Here is a 24503-nt window from a genome sequence, read left to right as displayed (position 1 = left end):
AGTCAGAATGTTGAATGCAAGCGCGCAGGCATGAATACATCGTCTTGTACAGGCGCTTGATGTCGGTTTATGGGATGGAATTTCATGTCTGTTGCACTTGGTCCCTCAATAGAAGGACGGTTAATTCTGTTTGTGGATGACGCTGGAGTGGTCGTTCGATGATATCGCAGATGTGCTCGCTTGGAGACAGGTCCGGTGATCGAACAGACCAAAGAAACATGCCGACACACTGTAGAACATGTTGTATTACAACAGCGGTTATGTGGGCGAGTGTTATCCTCTTGGAAATCACCCCTGAGATGCTTTTCACGAATGGCAGCACAACAAGTCGAATCACCAGACTGATGTACACATTTGCAGTCAGGACACGTGGGATAACCACGTGAGTGCTCTTGCTGTCATTCGAAATCACATCCCAGACCATAACTCCACGCGTAGGGCCAGTATGTCTAGCACGCACGTTGGTTACAAGTCCACAACTCTCCTCCTTGTAACCAACACACTTTCATCATTGGCACTAAAGCACAACTAGATTTCACAAAAAAATAATAATACAGAATTCCACCCTGTCTTCCAGTGAGCTCTCGCTTGACTAGCAATGGTTTGCAGTAAGTGGAATACAGGCTACAGAGCATCTCGCCCAGAGCTATCCATGAAGTAACGGATTTGCAACAGTTCATTGTGATATTCTGATACCAGCTGCTGCTCAAACTGCTAGTACAGGTGCAGTATGATGTGCCAGAGCCACAAACTGAAAACGAGGTCTTCCCTCTTGGCAGTGCCACATGACCGTCCGAAGACAGGTATTCTTGCGGCCGTACGATCTCGTGACCACCGGTAACAGCAATCATGTACAGTGGCTACATTGCTGCTAAGTCTTTCTCGTCGCCCCATTACACGAACTCGTTCAAACTCAGTGAGGTCGCCTTAACGACATTCTTGACTAACATGAAATCACCAGTCCAATCTCAAAGGCTCACGACCGTTATAACGTGTAACTGAAGCAAACCTGATTTTCATCCTCATATTGGGACTACTAGTGCCACCTTTATGTGACCCAAGCGAAGTCTGATTCTACTTCGTTCTTCAGGGATAGAAACACGCATACCAATTTTCCTTCGTGCCGCACAACCCCTTCTTGGTGCTGCGATTCTTTTTCTATCAGTGTATTTATAAAATGGATGATTTTTCAGAAAGTCATTAATCGAATTGTTAATTCTGTCCAATTAATAAAAAAACTTAACTCCTCCAGAACAGGCCATGAAGATCCAACGGTACTGACCGCCCGTCGTGTCATCCTATGCTCACAGGCGTCACTTGATGCGGATATGGAGGGCATGTGGTCAGCAAACCGCTCTCCTAGCCGTATGTCAGTTTCCGAGATCGGAACCGCAACTTCTCAATCAAGTAGCTCCTCCGTTTGTCTCACAAGGGCTGAGTGCACCCCGCTTGCCAACAGCGCTCGGCAGACCGGATCGTCACCCATTCAAGTGCTAGCTCAGCCCGACAGTGCTTAACTTCGGTGATCTGACGGGAACCGGCGGAAAGGCCGTTGGCTCTGCAATTAATGATAACATCATATTCTTGTGAAGATCTACTGAAGTTTAGAGAGAGATACTGCTAAATTATTCAATATTTTACTAGTAAATTACCTACTGCCGGCCATTGTGGCCAAGCGGTTCTAGGCGCTTCAGTCTGGAACAGCGCGACCACTACGGTCGCAGGTTCGAATCCTGTCTCGGGCATGGACGTGTGTGATGTCCTTAGGTTAATTAGGTATAAGTAGTTCTAAGTTACAGGGGATTGATGACCTCTGATGTTGTGCCATAGTGCTCAGAGCCATTTGAACCAAATTACCTACTCTAAAAAGAATACCTGTTCTTTTGTAACAGATTTCACTCAGTGCAGTTCAAGTGTTTATGTGAAACGAATGCATGTTTTACTGTAACGGTAAGTTATTTTTTAACCCTGATATTAAAGTAATTCATTTTCTTCTGTTACAGATCAAGTTGCCCAGTGATCGGAAAAATCTTCTCTAGCAGGTAAGTTTTATTCCTGACGAGTGTAGTTGATGTATAGTTCAGGTATGAATCTTTCTTTAATAATTTGGTTTTCTGATGGTAACAGTAACGAAATGTTCTCGACGGTCGGAGATGTGGCTGGCTGTGGTCAATTAAATCAGCTATCCTGCCATAGTCAAGCCCCTTCCAGGAACACAAGTTAAATGAAGTCTATATAATACTCCTTCAGATTGGACAGTGATTTACGCTGCGTGGATTCCTTCTCTAATAATATTTTTAAAACCTATTAGGAGGTGTTTTGTGCCGTGCAGAAATCTTTGCACACAGTGTTTTATATCCTAAAACTTGCCATAACCGTCTTGCCATTAGCTCCGAGCTCTAATTTTGCCTGGTGAAGAGATCGAAGCGAAATGCCTTTTGACGTTTTGTGATATGTCCGTAATTATTGTTTCGTGATATCTCCTTAATTGTTGGGGATGAGGATGGATGGTTTACCCAATAAATTGACTTCCAGCCATGCTATGTACAGTTACTATTTTAATCTTATCCGTGTTAACGTACCCACTTTTGGCCAATTTTATGCCAGAGGCAACGTTTTTAACGTTAGCGTACGGTTCTTTGGTTGAGTCCACATGATAGGATATTAGTTGGATTTTATCTGAACTTGTACCTGAGGTAACTTGTAATTTTCAGATATTTTAGCCACATTCAACTTTGAAAATTTAGGAAGGGCAGTTGATAGTAACCTCACTGAGTGCCTTATTCCGACAATAACAACAAAAGTTGATAACTTTGTGAGAATTAACAGCTGTAACCTTTCGTTAGTCACTGCAGCTTACAAGCCTAAGTAAAACTCACTAAATAGTAATTTTACATGAGAATCATCAGCACCTAACTGTTGCTAGTGACCATTTTATGTGAGGAATTTATATCGGATTGTCGGCCGAAGTAAAGAGTAGCTTGTATCTAATTTCAAATAGAAATTTCATTCGAAAAAAAGTTAGAGTGTTCGCTGTGTCATTTATCATTTATTAAACCTAGTGAGTAATTAATTACAACTGCGTTTACAGTGTTTAACGGCTGTGTGTGTCACCCAAAGCCGTTGGCCTGACCTCCAGCAAATACTTAAATGGTGTTAATTGAGTGAGTTAATTGATGTGTTTAAGTATTCATTTGTGCACTGTGATTACGCGATAACCGCGCCGGGCACCCAAGATTTGGACTGCAGTGATGATTGTGCATTCAGTGCCACATGAAGAATACTGGCGTGTGACGACATTTATAGGCGATCTGTATGAGTTAACCGTTGTCACTTTGTCAGACGAAGGGAGTAACTTCCTCGCTCGTGCTAATTATACAAAAGCTGTAGAACATTAACAACAAAGTATGCACCGATTATTGCTACTTGACATCCTAATTAGCTTTGTTGGATGTGATGCAAGTCCCGTGCAAATATTAACCGTTCAGCCTTTATCAGTTGTACAGGGTCAAATTAAACTGTTAGGCTATAATCCCCCAGCCCAGGGGTTTCCAACAAAATTTTCTCGAGGACCCCCCTCATCGAGCATGATTGGTACTTTGTCATATCACAGTATCAAGTACCTAAAAAAGCCAAATTAAGTATTTTTATACGTTTTCTATTTTTGGTACTTAGAAAACATTGAGATATTAATTATTGAAAAATATTGAGCGGCCAAAACAAAAAATCTGTTATCATACGAAATATATTTAATATACGTTTTAGTCTAATAGCATCTTGCGGACCCCTCTGCCATAGCTCGCGGACCCCTGGGGGTCCGCTGACAACCTGTTGGGAACCACTGCCCTAGCCTATAACGGTGGGTTTAATAGGGAGTATTTCAGTGTGTCGTGTCCTTGCTTTTCGTAAACGATTTGTGACCCGAAGAATTTATCTTCTTGGTTGTCATACTAACGTGTACCGTTTAGTTACCTAATTGCTCCACGAGTATAAGGATAATCCCTTACTACACACTTAGCGATTATGTAATGACTTTTATGACAAGAAAATTATCAATTGTTAGCATATGACCGTACATTTTAGGATAGATGTGCAGTTGTTCCTTAAGGGGCTGCAGTCGTTACTTCATGTGTTACCGACAAGGAACAAGTGTCAGAGTACCTCAGTGGACAGCAAACAGGTTTCATCTCCAGCAGTGTCAACGTCGGGCATCAACAGACAAATAGACAAAGTTCAGGCGTATTACAGAATACGTTTCAGACAGGTATGTGCCGAGCATAATTGTGAGGGATAGGAAGACCCACCACGATTCGACTGTCGTGTTAGAAATTCGCTGCTAAACCAAAGAGAGCTACATTGTATATATATATAAGATGTTATGTGGACATGTGTCTGGAAACGCTTAATTTCCATGTTAGAGCTGATTTTAGTTTCGTCAGTATGTGCTGTACTTCCTCGATTCACCGCCAGTTGGCCCAATTGAAGGAAGGTAATGTTGACTTCGATGTTTGTGTTGACATGCGACTCATTGCTCTACAGTACTAGCATCAAGCACATCAGTACGTAGCATCAACAGGTTAGTGTTCATCACGAACGTGGTTTTGCAGTCAGTGCAATGTTTACAAATGCGGAGTTGGCAGATGCCAATTTGATGTATGGATTAGCACGGGGCAATAGCCGTGGCGCGGTACGTTTGTATCGAGACAGATTTCCAGAACGAAGGTGTCCCGACAGGAAGACGTTCGAAGCAATTGATAGGCGTCTTAGGGAGCACGGAAAATTCCAGTCTATGACTCGCGACTGGGGAAGACCTAGAACGACGAGGACACCTGCAATGGACGAGGCATTTCTTCGTGCAGTTGACGATAACCCTGATGTCAGCGTCAGAGAAGTTGCTGCTGTACAAGGTAACGTTGACCACGTCACTGTATGGAGAGTGCTACGGGAGAACCAGTTGTTTCCGTACCATGTACAGCGTGTGCAGGCACTATCAGCAGCTGATTGGCCTCCACGGGTACACTTCTGCGAATTGGTCATCCAACAATGTGTCAATCCTCATTTCAGTGCAAATGTTCTCGTTACGGATGAGGCTTCATTCCAACGTGATCAAATTGTAAAATTTCACAATCAACATGTGTGGGCTGACGAGAATCCGCACGCAATTGTACAATCACGTCATCAACACAGATTTTCTGTGAACGTTTGGGCAGGCATTGTTGGTGATGATTGGGCCCCATGTGCTTCCACCTACGCTCAATGGAGCACGTTATCATGATTTCATATGGGATACTCTACCTGTGCTGCTAGAACATGTGTCTTTACAAGTGCGACACAACATGTGGTTCATGCACGATGGAGCTCCTGCACATTTCAGTCGAAGTGTTCATACGCTTCTCAACAACAGATTCGGTGGCCGATGGATTGGTAGAGGCGGACCAATTCCATGGCCTCTACGCTCTCCTGTCCTCAACCCTCTTGACTTTCATTCATGGGGGCATTTGAAAGCTCTTGTCTACGCAACCCCGGTACCAAATGTAGAGACTCTTCGTGCTCGTATGTTGGACGGCTGTAATACAATACGCCATTCTCCAGGGCTGCATCAGCGCATCAAGGATTCCATGCGACGGAGGGTGGATGCATGTATCCTCGCTAACGTAGGACTTTTGAACATTTCCTTTAACAAAGTGTATGAAGTCACGCTGGTACGTTCTGTTGCTGTGTGTTTCCATTCCATGATTAATGTGATTTGTAGAGAAGTAATAAAATGAGCTCTCACATGGAAAGTAAGCGTTTCCGGACACATGTCCACATAACATATTTTCTTTCTTTGTGTGTGAGGAATGTTTCCTGAACGTTTGCCCGTATATTTTTATAAAACCCTATAGCCAAAAACTGTTGCTGTATTATTGGATTAGTTACTACAGCATTTGTTGCTCAGGTTCCCTACACTCTTCTTTGTGCCGCGATTGGAACATTCTGTCGTTTCGTAGTATATTTAGACTGATAAAGCAAAGTATGAGAAGTTAATCTGCTCTCAACCCAAATATCATTAAGCGTTTCTATGCAGGGTTCCATTAGGGAGGGAGAGAGTGGGCGTGAGTCCATTACAGTGAGACCCACAGTTCAATATGCAGCTCGTCGTTTTTACAGTATCAAATCATTACCAAAGATGAAAGAAGCGACACATACACTCTAATAAGAAAAAAGAATATAGACAAACAAAAATATTATTACACTTTCAGATAAATGGGTTTATTATTTCCAAGAGAGAGAGCTTTGTAAATTGACAAGTCTATAACGCGTTGGTTCATCTCATCGATTGATTGATAAAGATGTTGAATGTTCTCCTGAGGCACATCCTGAGAAATTCTGTTGGCACATTTGATGGACAAAATGCCGAGAGCAGGTTGGAAGGCCCTGCCCATAGTGCTGTAGAAGTTCCCAGTTGGGAAGTTATATGGGGATACTGCTGGCCAAGGTAGGTTTTGTCAAGCACGAAGATGTGCTGCAGAAACTCTCGCCGTATGTGGACGAGCATTGTCTGGCTGAAATGTAAGCCCAGGATAACTTGCCATTAAGGGCAACAAATCTGGCCGTGGAAAATCGTCGGCGTACCGTTGTGCTGTAAAGGTGGCACGGACGACACCCTAAGACTCCGTAACTCAGTTTTGGTTGTCGTGCCGTATGGCGGGCACCGGTGAGGCTGGTCTCCAGCCGCTGTCAGGGTCTTCTCCAGACACGTCGTCGCTGGTCATCGGGTGTTGGTTATAATCTCGGACTCAATACTGAAGACTATTCTACTCCAGTCAACGAGGTTGCGGGCCGAATTTGCCCGATACCACTGCACAGGGAAAGTCAGAGCAATGCGCTCTGTGGGCTCAGCCCCATTTTCTGTGAGCCTTCTGTTAATGGTGCTTGTGGTCACTGAAGCAGCAGTTGTATGTGGTATCGATGACAAAGATGAAACCGGTGCTTTGACTGCCTCTCTGACGACTGAGTCCTCACGTTGTGTTCTCTCTCTAGGTCGGCAGCTCAATCCTTCACGCCTAAATGAACGCGGAATGAAGTTCTCAAAGACTTTACACCTCGGTATAGCCATATCCCCTGTTTACTATCACTGCAGCGTCGCACATTCATCCATCGGCCCCAAAGTTTACAATTTTTCATTTTGCGTCGACAGTTGTATGAATATAATTTTGTGGTCAATTTTCGTAATTTATTCGTAGCGAATCTTTTCTTTTTCCTTGTCTCAGACTGTATTACAGTCTACCAAGGATTGTGCCCTGTACCGCCATAAAGAATACTAACTTTTTTCCTCTTTCATACTGCGTAATTCTCTTGTGGATATTGCATGTGGTATCTAATCTTGGATCTCAGCTTTTACGCCGTTGTTATGTTATCGCTAAGGTTTCTCAGCCATGTATGTAGGTAGCGCAATGGCAACGTCTGTCAGCTCTAATAGCCACATAGCCACAATCATAGTCGTTGTGGTCCACTGTAGTCCAATGAATAACGGCCAGGGTGCTGGCTACGGCGTACAACGAAGCTTAGCCAACACCTGCTGCTCTGCTCTCTGGTGCCACCACGCTATATTGTGTAGTGTTTCTTTATGGTTTCATATAAAAGATAAAATGTTCGTTTCCCCCTGCCAAGCGATATTGCAGAGCTTCAGCATCACGTCCTCGTAGCAGCGGCTACTCGGGATGGCATTCGGCTAAGAAGGGAACAAGAAGAACCAGGGTTCCGTGACGACACAGGCTGCTACGCCACTGACGCCCAAATATAAAGAAAAGCTACCGCCAGAGTCCAACTTTCTTAAAGTACGAATTCTGTGGACGTCCTGTTTTTTAGCTCTAGTGAACATTACTCTGAGTTGACAAGAGTCGCTGCGTACCTCCTAATATCGTGTCGCACCTCCTCGACGTACAATAGACTCAATAAATAGTTGGAAGTCCCCTAGAAACGTATTGAGCCATGCTGATTCTATGTCGGTCCATAACTGCGAAAGTGTTGCCAGGAAAGGATTTTGTGCACCAACAGACCACCCGATTATGTCCTCTAAATTTTCGATGGTATTCATGTCGGGTGACCTTGGTGTCAAATCATTCACTCGAATTGTCCAGAAGGTTCGAAAAAAGAGCTTCATGTCCTGCAGTATATGTTAATGACATGACCTCAATCGTTTGAAAATGGCATAAAAGCCCGAAACCTGCGTCTTAATTAAATAAACAACGATACAGTCAAATGGCGGTGTGTTCATTTAAATATACCTATGACTGTTGCTCTGCAACATTAAAAACTGTTCTAAAAAAGAATCGGGAACAATTGGGGCCCCGTGACAAGGCAAATGGTCATCCATAAAAATTCCGAAATTGTTTAGGAACATGAATTCCATTAATGATTGCAAATTGCCTCCAAGTAGTCGAATATAGTTTCTGTTGAACCAGAGGACACAGTCCATTCCATGTACACACAGCTCACACAAGAACTACCTTGTTGAAAGCTTTGGTCTATGGCTTCGTCGGATCTGCGCCATATTCGAACCCTGCCATCAACTCTTACCAGCTGAAATCGCGACTGATTTGACAAGGTCACTGTTTTTCAGTCTTTTACGGTCCAACCGATATACTCACGAGCCCAGGAGAGGCGCTACGGGCGATGTTGTGCTACAAGCTAAGTTCCTCACGTCGGTTCTGCTGCCACAGGCAGTTAACGCCATATTTTGCCTCAGTGTCCTAACGAATACGTTCGTCGTATGTCCCACATTGATTTCTTCGTTTATTTCACGTGGTGTTGCTTGTCTGTAAGCACTGACTGCTCTTCGCAAAACCGCTGCTCTCGCTCGTCACGTAAAGGCCGCGGGCCACTGCCTTGTCCGGAGTAAGAGGTAGTCTAATGCCCGAAGTTTGGTATTCTCGGCACACTCTTAAGACGGTATGTTGCGGAATACTGTATTCCCTAACATGTTGAAAACCTGTTAATTTTCATCGTGCTGTCCGAGCGATGTTGAGCTATTGTCAGCACACTGGACGCGCATTCGGGAGGACGACTGTTCAACGCCCCGTCCGGCCATGCAGATTTAAGTTTTCCATGATTTCCCTGAATTTAGGTTTTTCGTGATTTCCCTAAATAGTTTCAGCAACGTAGTAGGAAGATTTCTCTAAAAGGGGATGGCCGATGTCCTTCCCCAACCATCCGTCATCCGAGCTTGTGCTCCGTCACTAATGACCTCACTATCGACGGGCATAAAACGCTAATCTCCTCCTTCATCTCTTCCAGGACGTGTGGTCGTAATAACATCGCAACCTTTATGACATGACTCACTTGGGTTCAAAGCTTGTTGAAATGGCTATAATCACTATGGGACTTAACATCTCAGATCATCAGTCCCCTAGACTTAGAACTACTTAAACCTAACTGACCTAATGACAGCACACATATCCATGCCCGAGGGAGGATTCGAACCTGTGATCGTAGGAGCAGCGCGGTTCGAGACTGAAGCGCCTAGAACTGGCTCATTTGGGTACAAATGACAGCGCCGGCATTGCACTGCCCTTTTACACCTTGCGAAAGCGGTACCACCGCTTGCTGTATATGTGTATATCGCTATCCCATGACTTGTCCTGAACCTCGACTTGTGGCTGTCAAAGGATGACGGACTCTAGTACATCTTTTTGATATACACTACTGACCATTAAAATTGCTTCACAAAGAAAAAATGCAGATGATAAACAGGTATTCATTGGACAAATATATTATGCTAGAACTGACATGTGATTACATTTTCACGCAATTTGGGTGCATAGATCCTGAAAAGTCAGTACCCAGAACAATCACCTCTGGCCGTAATAACGGCCTTGATACACCTGGGCATTCAGCCAAACAGAGCTTGGATGGCGTGTACAGGTACAGCTGCCCATGCAGCTTCAACACAATACCACACTTCATCAAGAGTAGTCACTGGCGTACTGTGACGAGCCAATTGCTCGGCCACAATTGACCAGATGTTTTCAGTTATGAGAGATCTGGAGAATGTGCTGACCAGGGCAGGAGTCGAACATTTTCTGTATCCAGAATGGCCCGTACAGGACCTGCACCATGCGGTCGTGCATTATCCTGCTGAAATGTAGGGTTTCGCAGGGATCGAATGAAGGGTAGAGCCACGGGTCGTAAAACATCTGAAATGTAACGTCCACTGTTCAAAGTGACGTCAGTGCGAACAATAGGTGACCGAGACGTGTAACGAATGGCGCGCCATGCCATCACGCCGGGTGATACGCCAGTATGGCGATGACGAATACACGCTTCCAATCTGTGTTCACCGCGATGTCGCCAAACACGGATGCGACCATCATGATGCTGTAAACAGAACCCGGATTCATCCGAAAAAATGACGATTTACCATTCGTGCACCCAGGTTCGTCGTTGAGTACACCATGGCTGGCGCTCCTGTCTGTAATGCAGTGTCAAGGGTAACCACAGCCATGGTCTCCGAACTGATAGTCCATGCTGCTGCAAACGTCGTCGAACTGTTCGTAGTTGTTGCCTTGCAAACATCCCCATTTGTTGACTTAGGGATCGAGACGTGGCTGCAACTATCCGTTGCAGCCATGAGGATACGATGCCTGTCATCTCGACTGCAAGTGATACGAGGCCGTTGGAATCCAGCACAGCGTTCCGTATTACCCTCCTGAACCCAGCGACCCCATATTCTGCTAACAGTCATTGAATCTCGACCAACTCGAAGAACAACGTCGCGATACGATAGACCGCCATCGCAATAGGCTACTATTCGACCTTTATCAAAGCCGGAAACGTGATGGTACGCATTAGTCCTCCTTACACGAGGCATCACAACAACGTTTCACCAGGCAACGCCAGTCAACTGCTGTTCGTGTATGAGAAAGTGGTTGGGAACTTGCCTCATGTCAGTACGTTGTAGGTATCGCCACCTGCTCCAACCCTGTGTGAATGCTCTGTAAAGCTAATCATTTGCATATCACAGGATCTTCTTCGTGTCGGTTAAATTTCGCGTCTATAGCACGTCATCTTCGTGGTGTAGCAATTTAATGGCCAGTAGTGTATTTTTTTGACAAATTAGAGGACCAACTTGATTAACTTGCTTTGATGTCAGATAAGCAAGTTAATCACATCTTCATAAACACCGTAAGTTCGCAGCTAACCCTTGCAGCAAGCAGTCCAGACGACGCGTCAAGCTTGAGAAGCCAGCAGTGCCGGCGCGCTGCTCGGATAGTTGGGCGCCGTGCGGAGTGCGCTTAATTAAAAGAGAACTGGGCCGTTGTTGGCTCGGCGTGCCGCCGGAGCTGGCGCCAACACAGCTACCAGCACAGCTGAAGGCCGCCCCTGGCCGCCGGCTTATCTCCCGTGTCTATCGACCAGAACTAACGCTAGTTCTCTCCTCTAGCGGCCCCTACTGCTCTCCGCAACGCCTCCTGGCTGCAGAAAAAATTCTCGTAGGCAACGTGAACAGTAAACTAGTCGTGGAATTTATAACACAGGTTACAGGTAAGCCTCTCCAGCAGGAAACGAGAATTTTTGCGCACCTGCATCGTGAAAAAACAAGCTACAGCCTGGCTAGTGTAACAGATGAAGAGTGGAAATGTCGAACGTCCCACGTCTTTAATCTCACATTTCTCAGGAGAACAAAATATAGTCTATCTCTTTTTGTACATAACGTAACTGAATCAAAATAAAATTGTCAGGGGCGCGTAGGACTCGCACACTGAGGGTTCCGTATGTATACAGACAGCTTATCCATTCCGGAAATCGACGATATTGACAATTTTTGCCTTATATCGACATTTGTTCTTGGAAAACACCGGCCCCAGGGATTCCAAGATTTTCGAGAACGTTTTAATTTCGAATGATTTTTTTATTCCAGTCTTTGATCACAATATGAATTCTTTAGACGATGACCATCCTCAGATCTATAATATACAAATATATACACCTAGTGAGCAGTGTCTCTTTCAGCATAAGACAGCAATACGTATCACAATATACTATCATACAACCAGGGATATGTACACAAAATACGAAAAACGAACCTCTTTCGCACCATGTCCTAAAGTGATAAGGCCATAATGGCATCGTCAAAACATAAAAACATAATCAGCATAGCATCGTCATATAGATCTAAAATAAGGTGTAGAATAGGCAGCATCGTCCACACAGTCATTATTGCAACTGGCTACCGAAGTACATTAGCTACCAGAAATCTGTTTGCCTACGCCGGCCGGTGTGGCCGTGCGGTTCTAGGCGCTACAGTCTGGAATCGCGGGACCGCTACGGTCGCAGGTTCGAATCCTGCCTCGGGCATGGATGTGTGCGATGTCCTTAGGTTAGTTAGGTTTAAGCAGTTCTAAGTTCCAGGGGAACTGATGACCTCAGAAGTTGAGTCACATAGTGCTCAGAGCCATTTGAACCATTTGTTTGTCCTATATCCCTAGATGTCGCTACTGTCGGCTTGGATGTAGTCATCATTTACGCAAGAAACATAATCTGATAAAAACACATTATGTAAAATACATGTAGGAAACTTTTAAAATTGATAATTTCAGTTTCGAGTTTGAAGTCGGATAACAAATGATAAAATAAATATTTTTTGGTATGATACATTTGCAAATTAACAATTTTCGAATTTTTTTCGTTTACTTGTTCTATGAAACCTTGTTTCTTCTCAAAGTCCATGATTCTAGGTCAACAGCAAGTACCCCACAGATTTTGATGGGTATCAAGGTATGTGACGTAAATGGCCGTCTCTTTTGTCTGAACTGACTTGGAAGTTTGAAATTTTTACACCGCCAAAGCATCGTAGACCTTAGTATGACATAAATTTCAACTTGATACGCCAAACAGTTACAAAGAAAAAGGATCTTAACAGATGGACAAACACAAAGACAAATGGATAAAAAATGACTAGCTGGGTAAAATTCTTATCCTCCTAACGTGCGAGTTAAATTTGTAGCGAGCTCACAAACTTTATTTGATGGCGGGATCCTGAACTGGAAGGTTCAGGAGAAGTATGTGAAGGTCACAGGTCAACACGCAAGTTGTCAAATACAACACCAAAAACTACATTTGTTTTAGGAGTTTTGTTTCGTTTTCGCAAAACACCCATCGTGACAGTTACTGATTTCTTTCACGACCATGTGCCACTAACATATTGATAGACCTACACATCATACAGACCATACTAGACAATAAACGCGTCAGAACAGTGCTGCCCGCTGCCAAAATTGCGTGTGCGTCTGCCCTTCGACTCTCTCACACGCACGCTGCTACTCATCGCTTTGTCTAACACTCGCAGCAATTTGGCGCGCGACAAACTACGCCCATTGTTGAGGCAGAAACATTCAATACTGAGTAGGTCTTTGGCTGTATTTTGTAGTGGCTGTATTTTATAGTGTCTTCGCAGTTCGATGCAATGATTCTTCGGACGTGTATGGCATTTCAGCACAAATTTTCATATTTTACTAGTAACTCATATGAGCGTTGCCCAATCGTGTTCGCAATTTGCGATACATGTCTTAAATTATTCGTCTCTCAATGGTGAGCTGTGTAGGTTTCTTCGTACGTCAGTGCATGTCCAAAACAACATTTCTTTGATGTATACAGACTCTGTAAAATACAAAAAATGCCGCATTGTATTTCATGCTAAAACAAGGCAGTCTGACGAGAAAAAACGATGTCTTTCCCTGTGCGGGAATCATACAGTTTGTATGCGAACTCTATGCGATGTAGACTCTAGGACGTATGGAAGTCTGGGTCTCGCGCTGAGTCGTGTACGAATATCTTCTGGTAAACCTTGCGGGATGTAAGGTCGTGGTCCATGAAACTCTTCAGCTCCTAACGTTTCGTCCAGTGCTTCGCTGGACACCTTCAGAGGGGTGTTTCTCCTCCGGTGAGTCTTGCCGTCAAGACTCACCGGAGGAGAAACACCCCTCTGAAGATGTCCAGCGAAGCACTGGACGAAACGTTAGGAGCCGAAGAGTTTCATGGACCACGACCTTACATCCCGCAAGGTTTACCAGAAGATATGTCATCCTGTCGTGAAAGCCTTCATACCGTGTACGAATAGCCAAAGTGGTTAAGGCGACTGTTCGCGTAAAGCTGGAAATCCGGGTTCGACTACCGGTCTCGCACAAATTTTCATATGTTATTAGTAAATCGTATAGCCGGTTTATAGTCGTATTTGTTATGATATTAGAAACTGATCGAAACGCCACATATATACGTACATTATGCAATACATCGACATGAAACTGAGCCATGTAATATAGAAACAAGAGCTGTCGGATGATGATGATGACTATTGATTGCATGTGCGATGTATTGAACCGTCTATGAATGTTACTTTGTACCTGTAAATATTCGACGCTACATCTCAGTCAACGGAGGAGGGAATGAGGACAGTCCTACTGCTTTCCTCAGTTAGCTGAGTTATAACGTCGAAATATTTACAGGAACGTAAGTAACATTTTTAGACGGTTCAATACATGGCACACCCCGTCATAATCATCATTTAACAGCTCGTGTTTCTTGGGGGCTGTGTAGAAGCCTATTACACATTTTCCTGTCAAAAGAGATCCTATAGTTCAGGAAATGCTCCAGTATTCTCCTCTCTCTGCAATTTTCCGTCTTGGTAGTGTCCAACAAGCGTGCTTTTAATCTCAGTGATTTTTAAAAATTCAGTTACGATATGTGTAACTATTCCGTCACAATCTTTGCAATATGTATTAGAAATGATGGAACATACAGCTCAGTACCAGTGTAATGTGTTTGTGGCTGAGTGATACATGAGGCACTACGAACTGTTTTCCTGTAGTGGCCTGCTTTTTACACTTCCACGCAGTGGCCCAAAAAGCCATTTGCAGCTCATTGAGCCTCAGTGTAAAAATAAAAAGTAAGCAGATGGAAAAATAAATGTGGCTGCCTATGCTAAGCAAATAGCTATTATAATACCATCAAATCCATCACCCTAGTTAATACCTCTATAAAATTTTTATTTATAGCATCTTCCTCACTTCCTATGATTCAATAATAATCGGCTGTGGAAGACAGAGAGTGCGAGAAGTAAGATGGAGGGAGGAGGAAGGAGAAGAGGGTGGGAATATATGGGCAGTGTTTTCGGTTGACTAGAAAAATTTTAATCTTTTATGGCGTTCTACATCAGTGGACATTGCTCCCAAGAACTGATGTTTTAATCGAGAGTGTTGGACACCTCTCAGGTGGCTGGCGCGGCAGAAGGGAAGAATTGATAGAGTTCTATTTCTGGCGTGAGTTATGACGTTTTCTGTTGTATGTCAGCGGTACGAAATTGTTAGCAAAAGGCAGACACTGAATTTCATCGTTAACGACTCCTGGCATTGTAGGACAGATTCTGCACTGAGGTCTAAGTTGTATTCCCCATCGGACGCTCTTGTCTTCGCTTATTCCGTGAAAGAGATTTTTTCAGTATTGTTCACTCCCATTATTTATGACCCTTCCAAAGAGTGGTTCCGGGAGCACCGTTACCTCGCTACTGAGGTCTAGGTAAATGATGTGTCCGCTGATTCTGTTAGTTTCCATTTTAACAGAGGTGCCAGCCACAAGGCTACGTCCGACAAGCCCATTTTTATTAGCACCGTGTTCGATTCCCGGAGGAAACGCCAATTTCCTGTGTAATCCGGCGTCGTAATGGAAGCAGGAGATTGACTATCGATTTTACCATGACGCAAGCTTGCAAGTCCAATTATATATAGCTAGAATGAGAGAAGCGGCGTGAATTTGTACATGCGGACTGAAAGAAGTGTAGACGTCATAGACAAACTTTCTTTTGAATTAGAGGAATGGTCTAGGAGCGATGCCATAACCTGATAGTAAAGGATGGTTGTAACTGAAAAATGGAGTGAAAACTTAATGACGGACAGATCTCCAAGAGTGAAGGGTATCTAGAGAAAGTGTCTTTGGTCGTTACATACGTTAGTCGCTATGGAATAGTTCGATGGATTCGAGTTTTTTTAACCAGAATTAGTGCGTAAATCTGAGACACATTTAGCGTGTGCAGCTCAGAATTTAAAGTGCCGTGTTATCTGTTTTATTTCTCTTCTGTCACGCGAATTAAATTAAATGGGAAGTTCTGACTGGCCGTGAATTAATAACACTATCTTCTGTTGTTTTATCCACTGACAGTATTGTTTTTACGGAAATTGTTCAATCACTCTTTACTACGTTTTAGTTTGAACGAATATCTGTACTCAACTTCAAGACCCATGAAAATTACGGGGGTCACAGGTTAGGAGATTATGTGACGCTTATCTTATTTTGACAGCAAGTTTTGCCAGAGATAAAGTTTCAAATTCGTGAATCACAATGTCTGTGTCAACCACGGAAGTGTCGAAACTACAGTCACTGGCGCAAAGCTAGTTATACTACTGTGCCGAAGGAATGTAACTTGTAATAGGCAGAAGGATAAATGTATGCGTCAGATGATCGTTGTTGTGAAGAGAATGACCTTCTTGCCATGGCCTTTTTTCTCTGAAGACTCGTCTAACACAGCTCTCCACGCTGGGCTGTTCTGTGCCAGCCTCTTTCATCTCAACATAAATATTGCAATCTTTATCTGTTTCAACCTGCTTACTGTACTCAAGCCTTCGCCTCGTTCTACAATATTTACCCAAACATTTTCCTCCACTAACAAATTAATTATTCGTTGAGACCTTACGATATGTCCTGTCAACCCACCTCTCTTATTATTGAGTGTGTGTCAATAAGTTTAAATGTATATTCGATGTTAACAGATTTCTCTTTCCAGAAAGGCTTTTCCTGCAGTTGCCAGTCAGTATTTATATGGGTTGCATTTCGATCACAGTCAGTTACTTCGCTGCTCAAATACCAAAATTTATTATACTGTTTTAGCATCCATTTCCCAATCTAATTACATCAGCATCACTTAATTCGGATCCATTACATTACCATTGTTTGACTTCTGTTGATGTTTGTCGATAGTCTCTTTTCAAGGCATTATCCAATCCGTTAAACTGGTTCTTTGCCATCTCTAATAGAATGACAGTGTCATTCGCAATGATAATCTAACTGAACTTTAACTCCCTTTCCAAGTTTCTCATGGTTTTCTTTAGTGTTTACTCAACGAACAGATTAAATAACAACGGGGGATGCTTCAACCGTATCTTACTGCATTCTCAACTACTGTTTCCCATTCATGTCCTTGATCTTGGAGATACATTTTAGAAATAAAAGTGGCTTTACAAATAATTATTGACAGCACAAATTCGGTGCAATGACAAGTAACTGTTCGCACCGTATAGCCAGATAAAATTAAATTAAAATTTCCCATAGTATTCGCTCTAGCTGTCTGACGACTTGAACTCAGGAGCAAGCTAAATACTTCTTCCCTTTTCCACTGGCCATCTCCCCCCCCCCCCCCCCCCCTTCCTGCAATCCTCCACACGTAGTGTTGCACAGTTGTTCCACTAAATTACGAATGAAGTAATGAGACTCATTTTGAACATCTGATAAAGAGTTTTAGCTGGAAAACGTGTGTCGGAAAGCATCTACTGATTATCGGAGAAAAGAATACTGGCAATAAGCTTTCTGTTTGTAGGGAAGCAGCCTACTCACGCTGTAGTAAATTCACATCAGTTTCCATTATGTGCCAGCCAGTGTGCTGTAACTAGCTCTGACGTCATAAATGTTGCGCAATACCTTAAAAATCAAGCAAATGAACTAAAACCTTTCTAGCATGTCAGAAATAATATTAAATTAATGTGTGTTAAATATCAGTTCGATAACTTCAGCCATTTCCGAGATTTGGACGTTTTTCTGGAAAAATCATTGGCGCAACAGAAAAGAGCTAGAGACTTCAAAATTTATATTTAGATTCATCTTTCATAATGATTTAATAAAAACAGTACTTTGGATTTCACAAATTAAGACTTTAGTGGAAATTCATGATTTTCTGGTTTTCGTCTCAAAACTGAAGGAAGCAAGATAGATTAAGTAGGCTAGTAAATAAGGCTAGGATGTTTAGATTTAAATAGGTTGGAGGTCCGCTATGATTATGAACATGTGTAAAGTTTCCTTTTTATACCTATAAAATTATAGCGATAGCGGATCTCAAAAGGGACAGTTCAGAGCTCATCTGCTGCATGCAGTGTAATTTAATTACTTCTCTCGCTCAAAGTATTTAACTTAGCCACGTCAAAATTTTATTATCAATACTTACCTGCGTGCTGAATGCACGTTTAAATTAAGAGCTTCTTCGGCCATCAGCCAAAGAAGCTATAAATTATTATGTAACTTGAAGTGGTGCGTTACTAGCCCAGCGGCTAGTCGGGATAGCGGATTTGATCAGGCGTTCCCTCAGCCGTCCGCACCGCGGCTTTATATATAAGAACACTGCGCGAGGAAGCAAGGCCCCAGTTCTCTCCAGACGCTGAATGACACGCCATCTGTGTCGGTAGTCGCGTCGCATCAGTGTATCTGCTACAAACAGCCTCGGGTGCCGTATTAAGTTACTAGAGATACGCGGAACCATGAAAACATTTCATGTGAAGTGTTAATTCTGGAATGATTTTCATTATCTAGCTTCAGTTTGCGTTTTGTCGTATTTTCACGTGCCGTCGCGGGACAGACATTCTACCAAATAGTTAGCGTGGCGATTGATGAAGTATTTTCATCAAATTATGGCGAGCATTCTTTTTAACATTTGATTCGGACATTTATAGTTGCATCAGCGCATTAGACTCTGAACTGTTCTGTTAGTTAGGTTGTAGGGATACTTGTGGTTTTTATTAGTGAATTTCAGAATATACTCAACTATTTTGGAAAACCGTTTTTGATTAGAAATGCCAGACAATCTCCTAATTCCTCAGAGCTATAAGCTGCAGCTATAAGAACATTCTCAGGTAAAGTGGGCACTAGGATATCTATTTACTGGCTCCAAGTTTTATTAAATCACTTTCTGGGGGTCACGGAGTAAATAGAGAGCCAGTGTTGAGAACGGCAAAAGACAGCAATAACAACATTCTAAAAGCTAGAAACTGATTCAACACGCAAGCGTTTATACAGCAATAGATTAATTATTATTACAAACTCATCCGCCGCCCCACATATGGTGCATCGGCCGGGAAATCAACTAAGTGAAAGTGATTTTTAACTATTCGGATTCGCGAGTGAAATGCGACACGCAACTGAGTATAGAACAGTGAATGTGTTACGTGTGCATGTGGACGACGCAATTGGATTAACAACGCATCTGGATTGACTGAGCTGGCACTGAGTCTAGCGGTGCTGCCGGCATCACGAGAAGCCAGTTTCGCCTCACCGCAGTCGTCCGCTGGAGCAGCCGGCGCAGCACCTGCAATTGCGGGCCACGCTAACACACAACAGCCGTCGGAGAGCCGTCTGCAGTTCAACGTGCCACGTCGCATCAGGAATCCTGGTACGCCGCGCCGGCAACGCCATACGTCGTGCAGGAGGAACTAAGTTAAGTGAAAAGCTCTTAAAAATTTTACTAACCTGCACTAAAAGACTGTCGGCGATGGAATCGCCAAAAGAAACTGAAGTTAAACTTATATCAGAACCTATGTCTGTTGAGGGAACTGTAAATCCAGACAACGGTTCAAGTGTAAATATACATGAAAGTAGTAATGTTAAAGTGAAATATGAAGTATTGTCTCCTGACAGTAGTGTGCGAAGGGGCAATGATTCAATAATAGAGACCCCTGTAGTAAAGCGGAAAGTAGAAATTGTAAATTTATTGGATGATAGTTTCTCTGATAAATTAAAAATGAAACAGTCATCAGAGATGGTAGAGTTTAAGAAGGAGAAGTTAGATATGACTAATCAATCAGAAGTTTCATCTAGTTTGGATGATTCTGGTATTGGAACTAGTTTTTTGTCACCTGAGTGTGATAAAAAGCCAGCTCGTGAGCAACCCAAAGATGCTGGGGCTGTTGATTTAAATGTTATATTACAAGCAATAGCTGCCAGCAATGCTGAATTAAAGTCTGAAATAACTGAGGTCAAAAGCAGTAATGCTGAAATGTCAGCCAGTAATGCTAGAATGAATGCTGTAGGGAGGAGGTTGTTCTTTAACCTCTACACAGTGTGGCAGCTGTGCAGTCCCAGCTGTGTGAGATCTTCTTTCCCATTTCAGGTCTCACTCAATCTTCATCTTTCCTATCCCCAAAAATTTCGACCTTTTCTCTCCAAATACTAAAATTTTCCGCTATGACTATCAAGCCAGCATTAAGCTAATGAATGCTGTAGGGAGGAGGTTGTTCTTTAACCTCTACACAGTGTGGCAGCTGTGCAGTCCCAGCTGTGTGAGATCTTCTTTCCCATTTCAGGTCTCACTCAATCTTCATCTTTCCTATCCCCAAAAAAAAAAAATTTCGACCTCTACTTTCCAACACAAAATTTTCCGGTATAATTATCACGTCAATATTAAACCAATGAATGCTGTAGGGAGGAGGTTGTTCTGTATCCTCTACACAGTGTGGCAGCTGTGCAGTCCCAGCTGTGTGAGATCTTCTTTCCCTTTCAGGTCTCACTCATTCTTCATCTTTTCTATCCACCTAAAATTTCTAACTCTTCTTTACAGCATTAAATCAATGAATGCTGTAGGGAGGAGGTTGTTCTTTAACCTCAACACAGTGTGGCAGCTGTGCAGTCCCAGCTGTGTGAGATCTTCTTTCCTTTTCAGGTCTCACTCATTCTTCCTCTTTCCTGTCCTCAAAAATTTCGACCCCTTCTTTCATACTAAAATTTTCCGTTATGGTTATCTTTACAGCATTAAACTAATGAATGCTGTAGGGAGGAGGTTGTTCTGTAACCTCTACACAGTGTGGCAGCTGTGCAGTCCCAGCTGTGTGAGATCTTCTTTCCATTTCAGGTCTCACTCACTCTTCATCTTTCCTATCCACAAAAATTTCGACCTCTTCTTTCATGCATTAAAATTTTCCGTTATGACTATCAAGCCATGAGTTATGTAACCATTCTATCTACCGATTAATGAAGAAAAATACCTAATGTGACAAACCTAATAGTGACAAACAATAGAGAAGTATGAAGTAATGAAGATACAAATGTATTTGAGTAACAATTATGTATAGTACCCTGGTAATATAGTAGTACAAAGTGTTGTTTTATTGGAAATGGTCCACCAACAATATTTTTAAAAAATGTACTAATTTATGTACAAGCAGAATCTGAAGTGGTAGTGAAACCTAGTGTATGCATTAGAGCTAACTAATAAATAGTAAGAAAGAGATTGCTTAGTGTTATGAAAAATATGTAGATAAGTTGTAAGTATAAACTCACCTGGGGTAGCAAGGAAAGGCAGTGTAATAGAATTGAGCAGTGTTAGTGGTTGAGACGTGAAGGACACGTCTCTGAAGTATTTATACGATTGGAGTTGGCCATTATTTTAGTGTAGTGTGTGACAGGATACACCTACATGTATTGAGGTTATGAGTTGGAGGCGTGAATGCGACCATAGGTACCCTTATGTTAGATGAGACAGAGCAGCTCAAGGTGTCCTATAGGTTTAAGGAATTTAGTATTACGTTCGTCCACAGTTGTTTGATGCAGTTTAGTGGTAGGTCCGAGAGAGACTACCTGAGGTTTCAGCGTCCGATCGAGTGGAAATGGATTGTCGCGTGAGCAAACTAATCAACTGCAGTACACTATGAATATTAAATAAATGTGCTTTCCTATGCTTTAAATTTAAATGGAGTGAGTATTACCTAAGTTCATACACTAGCAATGTAAGTAAGTACATAATGACAGACGTGAAACATTATTTTAGCTCAGCATAAATACACTTCAAAGTAAGTAAGTACGTAATTGCAGATGTGGAACTGACAACAGCAGAGGACCAATAAGTGGCTTTAGTAGTTAACTAAACGTAGTGTGTTTTGAACACTCACAACTGTGCTATTACCAAAAGTTACTCATATGTACAAAGAAGCTGAGAAAACTACTAATCTAATATACTCATACTATCTCTAAGAATAAGGTAATCGAGGATGAGTCAGTTAAGTGCTTAAAATACAAATGTATCAGGAATGTACCGAGCATTGGTTCAGCGTTCCGGCCCAGAAATAATAAATTCAGATTAAATATGATTTATGACTGTATGCCTTAGGAGCATAAATTTTCTCTAATACATGACTAAAGGCGTTTTGAGCCATTTGTTTAACGATTTTATGACAGTTAAGTAACCGCGAGAGTAATACTGAAAAAGTTCTGTTAACTTTGTTCCAGTAACATATTGGAAGATAAAATGTATATATCCCCATTTCATTGTGACCCAACCCTTAGATATTAAGTGAACAGAGTCTGAGGCACTCTTTTTGTTTGTTCTACAGGACAAACCAGATAATGGCAGCCTGGTAGCTGCGTGAAAGCGTGGAGTGACTTGGACACAACTCACAGTGACCCCTCCCCTTTCCCCCATGTAATTTAGAGAGAACGTGAAGGACGCACACCATAGCAACTTCCCCTCCTCTACCCTTGTGAATGGAAGTGTAGGACGCCAGCCAAAGCGGCTACAACCAAGTGTGTAAAAATTATTTGTGAACTTTTCTTTCAGGTTTAGAAAAGACTGCTAAGAGGTAATCATCTGTTTATGTGTCATGTTATTTTCTTTGAATTTGTGTATGTAAAGATGTATTTAATGTATTTAATGGATCTAAGATTTTCATAATTTTTCAATTTGTATGTGTTTGTTTGTCTAAGGCAATATGTATGCCAAAATATTTCATGACTTTGCTTTAAAAATTTGAGTAATGACATTGTTTAAAAGGCAGTGAACATGCCTACAATTTAAATAATTAATGTAGGTAATCAGTTTTCTTTAATGTTTCTACAGGTTTATATTTCAATTTTGAATTTTCATAGGGAGTTAAACTGTACTCTTGCTTCCCTTTTTGTAATTAATTTTTTTTTTCATTCATTAACATTCATAAACAAAAAAATTTAAGTAGAGGGTGATGTAGGGAAGCAGCCTACTCACGCTGTAGTAAATTCACATCAGTTTCCATTATGTGCCAGCCAGTGTGCTGTAACTAGCTCTGACGTCATAAATGTTGCGCAATACCTTAAAAATCAAGCAAATGAACTAAAACCTTTCTAGCATGTCAGAAATAATATTAAATTAATGTGTGTTAAATATCAGTTCGATAACTTCAGCCATTTCCGAGATTTGGACGTTTTTCTGGAAAAATCATTGGCGCAACAGAAAAGAGCTAGAGACTTCAAAATTTATATTTAGATTCATCTTTCATAATGATTTAATAAAAACAGTACTTTGGATTTCACAAATTAAGACTTTAGTGGAAATTCATGATTTTCTGGTTTTCGTCTCAAAACTGAAGGAAGCAAGATAGATTAAGTAGGCTAGTAAATAAGGCTAGGATGTTTAGATTTAAATAGGTTGGAGGTCCGCTATGATTATGAACATGTGTAAAGTTTCCTTTTAATACCTATAAAATTATAGCGATAGCGGATCTCAAAAGGGACAGTTCAGAGCTCATCTGCTGCATGCAGTGTAATTTAATTACTTCTCTCGCTCAAAGTATTTAACTTAGCCACGTCAAAATTTTATTATCAATACTTACCTGCGTGCTGAATGCACGTTTAAATTAAGAGCTTCTTCGGCCATCAGCCAAAGAAGCTATAAATTATTATGTAACTTGAAGTGGTGCGTTACTAGCCCAGCGGCTAGTCGGGATAGCGGATTTGATCAGGCGTTCCCTCAGCCGTCCGCACCGCGGCTTTATATATAAGAACACTGCGCGAGGAAGCAAGGCCCCAGTTCTCTCCAGACGCTGAATGACACGCCATCTGTGTCGGTAGTCGCGTCGCATCAGTGTATCTGCTACAAACAGCCTCGGGTGCCGTATTAAGTTACTAGAGATACGCGGAACCATGAAAACATTTCATGTGAAGTGTTAATTCTGGAATGATTTTCATTATCTAGCTTCAGTTTGCGTTTTGTCGTATTTTCACGTGCCGTCGCGGGACAGACATTCTACCAAATAGTTAGCGTGGCGTTTGATGAAGTATTTTCATCAAATTATGGCGAGCATTCTTTTTAACATTTGATTCGGACATTTATAGTTGCATCAGCGCATTAGACTCTGAACTGTTCTGTTAGTTAGGTTGTAGGGATACTTGTGGTTTTTATTAGTGAATTTCAGAATATACTCAACTATTTTGGAAAACCGTTTTTGATTAGAAATGCCAGACAATCTCCTAATTCCTCAGAGCTATAAGCTGCAGCTATAAGAACATTCTCAGGTAAAGTGGGCACTAGGATATCTATTTACTGGCTCCAAGTTTTATTAAATCACTTTCTGGGGGTCACGGAGTAAATAGAGAGCCAGTGTTGAGAACGGCAAAAGACAGCAATAACAACATTCTAAAAGCTAGAAACTGATTCAACACGCAAGCGTTTATACAGCAATAGATTA

At 42.1% G+C, this 24503-nt stretch overlaps 1 long non-coding RNA gene across 1 annotated transcript in view; it reads left to right on the top strand.

Moving 5' to 3' along the window:
• Nucleotides 1-24503, top strand: part of LOC124803641 — a 1814685-nt gene that overhangs the window by 795660 nt on the left and 994522 nt on the right. The window contains exon 4 of the long non-coding RNA XR_007017227.1: nt 2004-2042. This is a non-coding gene — a long non-coding RNA (uncharacterized LOC124803641). The remainder of the gene's footprint in view (nt 1-2003; nt 2043-24503) is intronic.

This window comes from Schistocerca piceifrons, chromosome 1, assembly GCF_021461385.2.
Source record: "Schistocerca piceifrons isolate TAMUIC-IGC-003096 chromosome 1, iqSchPice1.1, whole genome shotgun sequence".
In the NCBI taxonomy this organism is placed as follows: domain Eukaryota; kingdom Metazoa; phylum Arthropoda; class Insecta; order Orthoptera; family Acrididae; genus Schistocerca; species Schistocerca piceifrons.
This window is presented reverse-complemented; position numbering and strand designations above follow the sequence as displayed.